Source organism: Camponotus vicinus, unplaced genomic scaffold (genome assembly GCF_025532165.1).
Source record: "Camponotus vicinus isolate PSW18456_S1 unplaced genomic scaffold, iyCamVici1.0 SCAF_8, whole genome shotgun sequence".
Taxonomy (NCBI): domain Eukaryota; kingdom Metazoa; phylum Arthropoda; class Insecta; order Hymenoptera; family Formicidae; genus Camponotus; species Camponotus vicinus.
In genome coordinates, this window is record NW_028141980.1 from 3112417 (window position 1) to 3125875 (window position 13459).

The 13459-nt window shown below is 40.6% G+C and overlaps 1 protein-coding gene across 2 annotated transcripts in view; it reads right to left on the bottom strand.

Moving 5' to 3' along the window:
* Positions 1-13459, bottom strand: part of LOC145975617 (2-oxoadipate dehydrogenase complex component E1) — a 330754-nt gene that overhangs the window by 68521 nt on the left and 248774 nt on the right. The window lies entirely within an intron of this gene.

Genomic DNA, 13459 nt, shown 5'->3' on the forward strand with positions numbered 1-13459 from the left:
GTATTGCCTATTTCAATGTGAGGTTTGTTGACAAAACGGGTATAGACAAATGATTTCAATCGACTGCTCCTCCATTATGAATTGGAGATTTAACAATTGAAGTGTTTATTATACATTGTTAGGGCCGCGTATTATTCGCAATTCGCAGACCTTTATTTTCGGTATCAATCTATCGCGGCGCTATTATCGGATGCGGCCGATACCGGCGTGAAGGAATCTTTTACGTTCTCTCTCTCATCACCGTGAACGGATCGCCACATGTTACTGTACGTTTCAAAGTCTCTTATTAAACTGTGTGAAAAGCAAGAACCTTTTATATCTCGCACGAATCCAACATTCATCAACCGAAAATTATAAAACTCACACTATGCGACAATTCTTTGTACGTGAAACCATCAATATTATTATCATTTCATTATCATTTTATTCAAGATGATGGATCTGCCATATTGATTCATATGTATAAATTTTCTTTAACGTAAATTTTCTTATAACTTTATACTTATCTCAGCGAAAAAAATCGAGCAGCGGCAATCGAAAATGGATTTGAAAGATGAAGACTAGTACTATACGATGCCATTGGCAGAAATATTAAAAAAAACTAAGTTTTGTTCCATAATAAATTCATTGAAATTTGCCGAAATTGCCATTTTTGGACTATTTAAAGGTTTTCGAATATAAATTATTCGAAAACCTGACGTGCTGGGGAAATTCTGCAGCCAGATTCGTTTTCAGCGTTAAAAAATCCATCAGATTCACCTACTCTGCTTTTTGTAACTGACCCTCGCAGGTCTGCGTTATTAATATGCTCTGTAAATGATATACTTCACGATGCGTGCAATAAATAAATTACTTTTTATTCCATCTATAGTTTTAATTTTTTCCTTCCATATGAATAAGAATGTCGTAAAGCACAGAATATGACAAAATTAAATTTTGACAAAATTAAATCTTTTTCTGAACATATTCTGACGAAGATGTAAAGAAATGCTGAGATAGAGATGTGATACTCTAGTTAGGAGACTTTAATTAGAAAGAGGTATTAAAAGATATATAATGAAGAGGAGTCCGCAGCATTAGTATTATTTCTTTCGTTCTTTTTTGACTTGTTATGATATGGCCGAAGAAGATGTTACTATCATTGATGATGAAGACAATAATGAAGAAGACGTTATTATCATTGATGAAGATAATGAAGAAGTTACCATCGAAGAAAATAATCTAATGGAAATTGATAATAATCTGGACGAATTATCAGATGAAGATAAATTCGATATACACTGCTTAACAAAATTATTACTAAGTAACTTCACGTCAAAATTTCGCATAAATGGAAATAAGCATAACTCCGCCAAAAATTTTATTTGAAAAATTCTTATTTAATTTTCAAGCTTGCAGTTTGCATTTTAAGAAGCATTTGTGAAATTTTGAATGTAACCCCCCCCGCTTCCGTTTTTCCAAAAATAAGGGCATGTTCTGTCTCTAAAAATTTGCATAGTTTGACACTCTCTATGGCAGGCCTGGCCTCGTGGGCGCCCACGGAGCACGAGAGGAGGAGAACATACCCCTCTTCTCGCGGCTGCCTTTTCTCGTCTTTCCTTTCAGGCTCCTCGATCCACCTATCCCCTCTATAAGGCTGTCGATTTTCGCGCTTTTCCTTATTCCACCTATTCGTCAGCTCTACACTCATTGTCAGTATGTACAGTACGTGCACGCGTCCCGCGCCAGTGGAAGGGGATGTGGGGAAGCACGAGCTATAGTTCGTGGGCCAGGCCTGCTCTATGGCAGTGTTAGGATTTACTTGCAACTTTCGGCCAGATTTCTTAGCTTACCCCTACTGTTCCCCTCTTATCGCTCGCGCCTTAGCGACCACGCAGCCGGACGCTCGTAACTAAGGAGCGCTCAGGAACGTGCGCGTCACAAATGTAATGTGGCAATCTATCTAAGTTCTCTTTACTGTTTATTAATAATAAAAATAATGGTAATTATGCATAAAAAGGGCCCACCTTCGCACAAATGTGTTATTGACGTATGTTGTAAAGATGTTATCCCTGATTAACATTCTGAAGGTTTTAGCCGGCGGTCGTTCTTTATTCAAAAGTTAACAAATAAATGTGAGAAATATTGACATAAAGATTTTACTTTATTTGTTCACCGATTTGCTGTATTTTTAAATATGTTATAGGGGAGATCTTCCCGAGTAATTTCGTATACATATATATACAGGGAGTCCGATTCGTGAGGGACCAAAAGTGATGATAGATTGGGTCAAACTAAGAAGAAAAGTCCTCTACCATTTTGCAAAATTCACAATAATTATTAAGTAATAAGCAAAAATGTCCCGGTGCATGAGAAGCGGTAAACCGCTTGTAGTGTGTGATTATTAAGTGATCAAACGAAAAGTGGTGATAGATTGGGTCAAACTGAAAATTAAGAAATGATTTCAAGCCTCATAACTCGGAAAGTACTTAATGAAAACTTAATTATAGTGTTTTGGAAAGCTGAAATGGTGATAGATTGGGTCAAACTGAAAAGAAAAGTTCTGTACCATATTGCAAAATTCGCAATAATTATTAAGTTATAGGCAAAAATGTCTCAGCGCATGAGAAGCGATCTGTCTACCGCTTCTTATACTCTGAGACATTTTTGCCTATAACTTAATAATTATTGCGAATTTTGCAATATGGTAGAGAACTTTTCTTTTCAGTTTGACCCAATCTATCACCATTTCAGCTTTCCAAAACACTATAATTAAGTTTTCATTAAGTACTTTCCGAGTTATGAGGCTTGAAATCATTTCTTAATTTTACATAAACTATATAATATCTAGTAAAATATTCATTCTTCGATTATCTTACCTTAATACTTTTATGTACAAAATAATGAGAGGAATCAAAGGTCAGCGCCGTGGCAGACTGGCCAGAGCCAACGACAATAAAACAGATCTGTCAATTCCTCGGGATGGCGTCATGGTACCGGCGGTTTATCGCAAATTTCTCAACCCTAGCCGTTCCGCTAACACAACTGACGCGCAAAAACGCCCGATGGAAATGGGGAAACGAGGAAGCGACCGCGTTCCGCGCTCTAAAAGAACGACTAATTTCCGCACCCGTACTCTCTTGTCCGGATTTCACGCGACGGTTCTACTTACAAACGGACGCCAGCAGTATCGGACTCGGGGCCGTACTGACCCAGCGATATGAGGAAGGCGATCGAGTTATCGCCTACGCGAGCCGAACGCTCAACTCGGCCGAAAAGAACTACAGCGCGACGGAGCTTGAGTGTCTCGCGATCATATGGAGCATCCGACGGATGCGTAACTACCTAGAGGGATACGAGTTCATGGTCGTGACGGATCACCAGGCCCTTAAGTGGCTATGAAAAATCGACTCTCCAACCGGACGCCTCGGGCGATGGGCGTTCGAGCTACAGTAGTACAATCTGGAGGTGCAATACCACCGCGGCACTCTGAATCGCGTTGCGGACGCACTATCGCGCCAGCCAGAAATCTATGCCACTCGCACCGCGCGCTGTCGCTGGTACCAACGTATCCTCCGAAAGGTAAAGGATGACCCCGCCGCCAGACCGGAGTATAAAATTGACCAAGGGAGACTCTATAAACATGTGCTGCACAGCCTCGATTTCAAGGAGACACTGGAGGAACAGCAGTGGAAAATATGTGTTCCACAATCACTAAGAAGGAAGGTGAGCGAAAAGGCCCATGATGTCCTGACCGCCGGGCACTTGAGAATCGCCAAGACCATCGCCAGAATGGCCGAACACTACTACTGGCCTGAATGTTCCGCGAAGTGGCGAGCTATGTAAAAGCCTGCCAAAATTGCCAAAGACATAAGGCAGCACAATACCGACCAGCCAGAAGGATGCACGCGACCGTGGGAGTAAGTAACCGTGGACTTAGTAGGACCACTACCACGGTTCTGAAGAGGGCATACATGGTTATTGTTCATGCAGGACAAGTTTTCGAAATGGGCCGAGTTCGTGCCTCTCCGCCGTGCCACCGCCGATGCAGTAACGCAGGCAATCACTAACCATGTCATCCTGAAACACGGCCGTCCAGGATCCATCCTCACGGATAACGGCACGCAGCTCCGATCAAGACAATTGGAGGAACGCTTGGCAGAGAGCGGAATTCGACACGTGACAACCCCGGCATTGCAACCCGGTGGAACGCACAAATCGGACAATCAAGACGATGATCAGCCAATACATGGATAAGGATCACCGCACCTGGGACAAACATCTGCCAGAATTGCAATTCGCTTACAATACGGCGGTGCATGACGCAACCGGGTATACGCATATTTGAACCACGGGAGAGAGCTTATCTCGCCGGTCGAAACCGAGAAGAGAAATATGACACCAGAAGCACCGGACACGATGCACCGAAAATTGCAAGAGGCATACGAGCTCGTTCGCATCAATCTGGCTCAGGCTTTTCAACGCCAGCGGAAATATTACGACCTGCGACGTCGAGCCTGGAAACCGCAGCTAGGGGAGTGGGTGCTGAAGAAAGAACACCCCCTATCCTTTTTTTTTAAGCAATTAACGTTTTTAGATCCTGAAATCGCTTTATATAATGCAGGTAGAATTAAAATTAAAAATTTAACTCCTATTGCTACGCGAATTAAACATAATAATATAATACAATTAGATTTTGAATGGAGGATTTTACCTTCAATCTTTGATGAACAAAAGAAACAAGAATTGGCTTCTCTTGAAATAGATGAGATGTGGAAAAATATATTAGACTCTAAAAATTTCGATAGAACAAAAATTTTTCCAAATTTAGAATCTGTAATTGAAAGTCCTTTCTCTTCCACACTCAAACGCTGAGGCCGAAAGAATTTTTTCTATTGTAACAGATGTTAAAAATAAAAAACGAATTCGTTTATCTAATGATACTGTTTCCGCGATTTGTATAGTTCGGTCCAGCTTTCAAGACGTAAATAAAAATTGCACCAATTTTGAAGTAGATTCAAGGCATTTAGAACTGCATAATACGTTAAATTTATATGGAGATATAGCGCAAATCTGATGGTTTTTAAATTTTAATTTTTATATTTTGTATTATTTTGCATGAAAGCTTTTGCAGTCTATTAGATTTACTTGTCCAGCCATTACACTATTTTCTTTATGCATGTTGCATGTACATTATTTTTTTTATTAAGTTTATTATTACAGAGTTTATTTCAGAGTTTATATATTTTTGTTATTATTATTTCAGAGTTTATTTTTATATATTATATATTTCTGTGCAATTTGATGTGCAATTTTTAATTTTTTAATTTTTATTAATATAATTATTAGTTCTTGAGGGGTTAGGGGAGAGGGGTTTTTAGTGGGTGAGAGTCCCACACTACTTCGTTTGATCGGTCAGCGAAGTGTTCATAATGCATTTTCCCTTCCCGTCGATCGAAAAGTCAAAAAAATCAATCATATTATTTCTAAAAAGTTTTTAATTAGAAATGTTTTTTTATTAATTTATTACAAAATAAATTAATTCTAATGTTTTTATATATTAATAAGATTTTTAATATATATAAGATGGTTTTTTATATTTATATGTAAAAAAGATGCTTCTTTTTTAATTTTATAAATGTATATTTATTTTGTATTTATGTATTTGATGTATGTATATATATATGTGTGTGTATATATATTGTGACGTGACGCCTTTTGAGCTCCGTTACAGTGACCCCGCCGGGAGGGGGGAAGCGTGCGGAGGGTCGTCCCTCGCATCCGAGGGGGAACCCCCTTATCTGATCCCGTGATATATCTTTTGTAGGAGATTAATTTTAAGAGAGCAAAGAGCGGCAATCTGAGCGAGCGAGCAATAAAGTGATGTACAGCAAGATCCCGAAGGGTGCAGTTACCGAAGAAAGGAAGAGGAGAGAGTCAGACCGATGCCTCCACTCCAAAGAAAGGTCACGTATCGAGATCCCGCTCCACCGCTATCCATAGGTAATCGTTGTATTAATATCCGCTACTTTTAGAGAAACAACGACGGGAAAGCCCGGACGAAGGAGCGATCAACACTCTCCCAGGCTGCAGACTGAGGAGAGGAGATGCATCCGGAGCCGGACGAGGATACGGCCTGGCCAGCCCAACACGTCCGAGCTACCGAGAACATACAATCGTCAAGAATACCGTCAACGTTGGATTTTGGTTCCTATCGAAGGGCAATCCGCAATACAGCAGGACGAAATTCGAGGGGGCGGAGAATATCGACCCCTTCTCATCGAAAATCGACAGGATGCGCGGAAAATCGGCGCGGGACTCAAGGGCCTCGAGGAGCCTTTATCACAAGTCACTGTTCGGCGAGCCGTGATAGAAAAGAGACGATCCTCCGACTCAAGTGTGCGATCACCGCGAGAGCCCAGCGAGGACCCGGATACCGCAGCGAGATTGTAAGCCGCCGCTCAGGTAGCCGTAAAACTGTTCCCGGATACAGCTGGCGTCGTAATTTTCTTGATACCGTCGCAGGACGACCGTTATCTCGTTACCGAATTGTCGTAGAAGCCTTGCGCGCTTTCTCGCGTTTCGTTACCGGACGCCGGCTGGCCCCGGGTATCGCGGATTTGTCCCTCTCGGGGGTTCGTCGCCGACAGTCGTATACCGTAGCGTTCGTGCCGTATCGTATCGTACCGTTTTGTTCAGTATTTTGTTATATCGTGGCGAGGAGTGTCGAATTGCGCTTCTTAGGGTGGTCGCGAAATTCCGACTTTCCGTATCGCGTAGAGAATAACGGGATTTGCGTGAGGTCGTTCTTCGCGAGTAAGGGCTACCGTATATCCGAAACCTACTCGGCAAGAATTGTACAATTTGCGAAATCTCTGTTTAAAATTTACGTCCGTTACCGTTCGTGTTGTTTGAGATCGCGTGAGGGTCGAATTTGTTTTCGCCGAGAGCGAAAGGTCGAGAAGATACCGAACAACATTGCGAGATAATACTTGTGCCCGCTGACGTGGAATTTCCGTTACTTATAACCGTCGTTACATTTGATTCTTTTCCGTGAATTACCTGTTGACTTTGCTCATCGCTGTTCGTGAAATTATATTCGTTATCGTTCCGATCTCATAATTATCTGTTAATCGTGCGTATTATATGTATTCGTTCCCGTATAGATAATAATCGACCTTCGTATCGTTCGTATAATTCTGATGATTCTTTTCTTTCGAAATTTATATTATCGATCTCATTACTTGCGTATCTTCTACATTTAATTTTTTTTCTATTTTCTCCGTACCGTTAACCTTTTCTATTGTATTCATATCGTCTTTGTTATATACTTTGTACACACTATAATTGTTAAATATATTTATAATAATACTCGAAGGAGTGTCGATCATTTCTCTCTCCCGGAAGTTATTTAGCGCTCTCTCTCTAGCCTACAAAGAATCCTGCCCCTCTGCCCTATACTGAGCTCTGGATTACCGAAATCCCTTTCGTTTCCGTAACGATATCGTGGCGCGGGAGATCGCGCCTGGCGCCCAATACTGCTCTTCTTCTCGGGGAGCTGTGAGATACCGTACGCTACCATATTTTGAGATTTTTTTCTGTAAACCAGCGAATTTCTTTATCGGCTAAAATTGCACGCCGTCTCCTCCGGATCGGCGTTCCCGAGGCGGACAAAGGCGTTGCAATATATATATAAACATATACACATATATATATGCAGATAAAAATGTGTGCTGTTGATCACCCGAAACAATTTTCTAAGAAAAAATTTTTTCGGGCTACCAGTGGCACACCTTTTCGTCTGTATTACATACTTCATTAAGGCCTCGTTTGCCGCGCATGCGCGAAAAACGTGACCTGCCTGCCAACACTGCTCATGGTTCGTCTCTTTCGCGATATTTTGTGACTTCAAACCCTCTCTTGTGTGCGTGCGTGTGTGTGTGTAAAAATAAAAAAATCCCTCTTTTTATTTGTAGGAAAAAGTCCATATTTTACTATAATTAGAAAGATTTGAGAGAGAACATAAGATTTACGATAAAAATTCACTACACTTCTTATAAGCATGTCAAACTATGCAAATTTTTAGAAACGGAACACACCCCTACTTTTGGACGGGAGGGGGAGAGCAATCATCCCAAAGTGTATATGACAAGTGTATATGAAATCATACCAAAACGCAAAATTATTAAGGTTAAAAAAATGCAATGTAAAGGGTAATCCAATATATGGCTGCTGTCACGTCCGGTGGACTTCGCGATTCTTTTCTTCTTTCGAAACTGTACAAGAAACTATACGATAAACATGTGTACGGGTAATCCTTGCAGATATGTGAACCAAGGCAATGGAGGATAATAAATAAGTCCAAACTACACACACACACACACCACTCTACGCGAATAACCAGTCGCTATAAATTAAAACTTTTACTAAGATAAAGACTGTCATAAAAATCGAACTACTGCATATGTTTATAATTGGCGCGTAGAAAGTATAAGACTGTTCTAAATTTTAGGAACAAAGCGATCCTTCTCAAGAATCGTACCAACGATAGACGTATATCTAATCCTTGTAGCAGATATCTGAAACTAAGAGATAGGAAGTTATTATATTTATAATAAATAAATAAGAATAGGTAAGAATAACTAATCGTCATAAACTTAGCATCTCTAAGCAAAGATCACAATTCGAGCCGCCATAAAAGATCTTAATATGTTATATACTAAGCTAACGTTCCTCCATGAACACCCATTCACTCTGCTGCAGGACAGAATACCTAGCATATTCCCGATCGGACACGACGACATTTCGCCGTCTATGTCCCATCGGGACTGTGTCCGATCAGGAAATGTCGTCGTGTCCGATCGGGAATGTGCGCAATCGGGACTCACTCTCAGGGAATCCACGGTAATGAAGTGACGGACGGCCTGGTAAAGCTAAGCATCGTCGAGGTCCCATCTGAACAGGTCGGCGTCTTCTTTGCCATAGGTAAAAGACTCATCAAAGAGTCCTTAAAACGGGAACATCTGGTTTCGTGGATTCAGGGTTGTCGCCAAGCCAAACTTCTATTAAACTAACCCCTTTCTAAAAGAACGGATGAACTCCTAACCATGAGGAGCAAAAAGCTCAATGTCTCCAATGGTCTACTCACAGGCCATGTGGCCCTCAGTGCCCACCTATTCAATCTCGGCCTGGCCAAGCGGAAAGACTGCCGTCTATGTGGCAAGGATAAAGAGGACAGTATTCACATTCTGTGCTACTGTCCCGTTCTTGCTCTTAGGAGATATATACTATGGGGTCATATATTTTCTGAACCCAGCGAATTACAAAACGTGAGGGTCGGCGATCTATACAACCTTCTTGCAAGGGCGAAATTGGATCGTCACTTATAACTTCAAACAACCACAGGGGTTACAAAAGAACTTTTAGATCTAGATGACATTAGGGACTGACCTAGCCCCACTCGTTTCTTTTACTACTACTAATATGTTATAGCGCTTCACATGTGGAGCCACGAAATCTGAAACCCTTCTATTGAAAATCCTGAACAAAAGGCCTGCTGTACCAGGCTATCAAAGAGAAAACTGAACAACTTCTCGGAGTTCGACAGGCCACCTTGAAGTGCTAGCCGTTTCGCGAGAAAATTCTTGCGAGCTATAAATTTGTGAACTAACTTCCCATTCTCTGCTGGATAGAGTTAAGTTTCGAGCTATAGAACTTAACCAATGGAGAGTCTAGAAAAACTCCTTCTCTTCCAAGGGACAGCCCTATCCCTAAGAAGGGAGTAATCTAAAATTATTCTATTCGTCAAAAAAAGAATCCTACTATCCAGCGAGGAGGAGGAGCTACACACTTAAAATTCGCGAGCGAAGACAGTTTTTTTAACAATTTTTCAGTTTGTCTGTAAGTCCGTCAGTCAGACAAAACTTCAGTTAGTCTAAAAGTCAACCAATAATTTTTCTTTTTTAAATTTGTCTACACTAAACAGATCTCGCGGTTAATTAACTCGTTCGCGGAGTGCAAGTGAATGCGGTGCAACACACAGCGAATCAACCGAAGCACAGTTTCTCCAACTGCGAAATTGGCCAACTGTATCCAGAGGTTGAAGTCCCATTCCGGCGGATCCAATCGAAGATTAGATATTTTCGACGCCCCCCCAGTAAGTAGTAAGTTTAATATAAAGTAATAAGTTTAATATAAGTATAATATAATCTTTCTCTTATTCCCCTGTTTGCTTGTTGTTTATCACTTACGAAACGATCCTTGATTAATTATCCTTGGATAATTAATTAGAGATTACAATCGATAAGTATCTAAACGAAATCATTAATGATCTATATCTGACAACCAATTCTTAACGCTAAAATAACTTGAATTATTATCAATTATCAATCAATTCCAGTTTCATCCCTCTCCCCCCTTTTCTCTTTGCTTTTCCTTTAATAGCCTTGAATCTCCGAAAGGTGGTTCGCGATTAACTTCTTGCTTTTTCCTTAATCGCTTTGAATCTCTGAAAGATGGTTCGCAATTAAGTCTTTGTTTTTCCCTTCATCATCTTGAAACTTTGAAGAGTGATTTCTAATCAAGCCCTTTTATTCCCTTTTACTTATTTATTTCCTTCTTTTATTTATTTTTCATATATATATATATATCCTTTTAAATTTTTAATATGATAATCAGAGAGGATAAAATTTAATTTAAATTAATTTAAACTCGGGAGAGACCGACCGAAACGTACTAGAGAACAGAAATAATTAACGAATATACTATCCATCATAGAATCTAAGTATTGTTTCCTAATAACAATAATAATAATGATGATTAATAACATTAACGACAACAACATCCCTTGTTCCCAATCGAAACTATTACTTATTTAGTGCTAAATTGTTATTGTTAGTGTCGCGATACAATAAACGTCGAAGAGCATTGCGTTACCGGAATCGTCGGAATCGAGCTCATAGGTTAGCTCAGCAAATCGCACTCTCTTCTCTAGGAAACCATAACATACGAGACCAGAGTGTTTGCGAAATGACAATTTAGATTCGAATAATTTAAACTGTAGTGTAGATAATCACAACGACTCACCTCTCTCTACCTCCCTTTCTCCTGTCCGTATACCTAACTATTCCCCTATATCCTCTCTAGGAGATTTCCCTTTTTCTCTTTCTCCAACCACATCTGGTTCAGATCCCGTTCCGGCATTGGTTCCGACCGATTTTTCCCCGCGTCTTTCCCTCCTCTTCCCTCTGCTTTTTCATCTACTTTACTTTTTAAACCCGTTTTTTCGCTTCCCTATTCACCCCCAATAAGATCTCCCTCTCCCAGTTCCATTATTATTTAAAAACAAGACTCCCCTGTCCCCGTAAAAACCGAGGACCTCCAACAGGAGTCGGTCGAGCTCGACAAAGCCCTTGAGGACTTAATTTGAAGAACATTAATACATTTGCAAAAATTCTATGGGAACTGTATAGAAGAGAAATTATGATAGAAAGAATTGAAAGCGGTTTTGGTCAGTGTATAGGTCGAGATCAGGTTCGCTGTCTCCTCAGGTTTGCCTAAGTTCGAAATTGTTAGAGTATCTGATCTTGAATAAAAAATATTGTTATATAAATATAATAAAACATAGTATAAATATTGTTTTTATTTTTTTAACAAGGATATATTGTATCTTTTTTTTTGTATATTTCGTATCTTTTTTTAAATTCCTTGTTCTTCGTGAGAAGCCTCTTCAATAAATAATTTTCGTTACTCGATGTGATATATATATTGTTTAACTCTGAACATAAAGTGAACGTGTCACTCACGATTCGAAGTGAATAATTCTCGATCAGAGTGGAGTCATCTTGATTTTCGTCAAGTGATTTTTCACTCAATTACGAGTTCACTTTTAGGAAGTATTCACTTAAGAAGCTTTTACACTAATAATGAGATAACATGTATGACGTATGTTACGTATATGAAGCTTCGATTAGTTGAAATGAGAAGCAATCATTGCTTTTTACTTTTAATCGAGCTGCACATCGCACGTAACATTATTTCAGTGTAAATGCCGATTAAGTCACCTTTTTTCTTGTCACAGCCATATAAATGTATTTAACGTTACACGCAAACAAAAAACATGTTTATCAATAGTGTTCCGTGCTAATCATAGTACACTAAAGAGCGATGTAATGATGTATGGTATATTCCGAATCGCATCGTTTTTTCCGACCGAAGACTCGTCGGAAGCTGTCGTCCGGTAACCTTCGATCGGGCAGATGGCGCGCTGCAGCCATTCTTAATCTATTCATTAACCGCGGAATAAGCTTCGCCGAACTTTGTTTACGAGATCGTCGAAGGTCGACCGCAACTGGCGGTTGAGATCCCATACCCGGCACCCCGAATCTCCCCGGGAATCGCTCCATACCGTTCCGTTCACTACTGCAAGGTAGGGATAATTACCGATTACGTCGGAATGGGTATAAAAAGAGCCTTCGACGGCTCGTAAAGACAGATCCTTTCGATCATCCGATCTCGTTTGACGGCAAGAGCAACCAGAACCTTCTGATTCTTCACACAAGATACACCAGAAGGAAGTGCGAACGCTGCTTCCGCCGATTCCTATCAGCGCCTATACAAGTGCATCCGTATTACCGAACCACGATTCGACTGTCTTGACTGTCGCTTAAATTCATGAGGTGGAACGCGAATCGCCTCCGACGCTTGCTAGTGTCGCGATGCTATGGAGAATCCATCCATAATTACACCGAAAAGCTTGAAGACTTGACCCTATCAGGGTCCATTCGCCACTGTTTTCCATCGGCACAGTGAGGATATTGTTATTTACTAGAAAACTCTGGAGGGATGTAGTCACTGTTCGGCGTTGTGCTCGTCGGTGCCGTTTCTTGCGGAAGACCAGTCGAAAGCACGCGAATATTTCCACCGGCACTTATTTAGTCAGCAGAGATTCTTTGTGGTAATCGGCATTGCATTCATCGAGCGAGATGCCAACATCGCTGTGGAATCGTATATCACTGTGTTAAAAAGCAGAAACATGCATCGATATGCCGTTATCACGGACGGATTCTGCCGTTCGTTGACCGAATGAGCGTATAGACACGTCTGATCTCCTCCCATCCCTACCTTTATTGGCATATGAAATCGTAAGAATATCTGCGTGATATAATCCGAATAATAAGAAAGTATTAAAGCGCATCGTTCGTTAGACACGTGCGATTTAAACCGCCGATTGATAGCTTACTCGGCCGCGCGCATTAAAACAACACCTAAAAACTGCGATGCGCGCGCGAAGATAAACACCGTCGAGCTGTGCCTTGCATCACAATCTCCGAAACGTATTCGATAATCGCGCGCTTTGCAACGCGATAATTATTTCGACGCGTGCATTATTCTTTTTTGCATAACCGACCGTGCGCCGTGCAACACACAATCACTGTATTATTCGCGCTAACATTGAATAATTGCGACTGTATAGTGACGC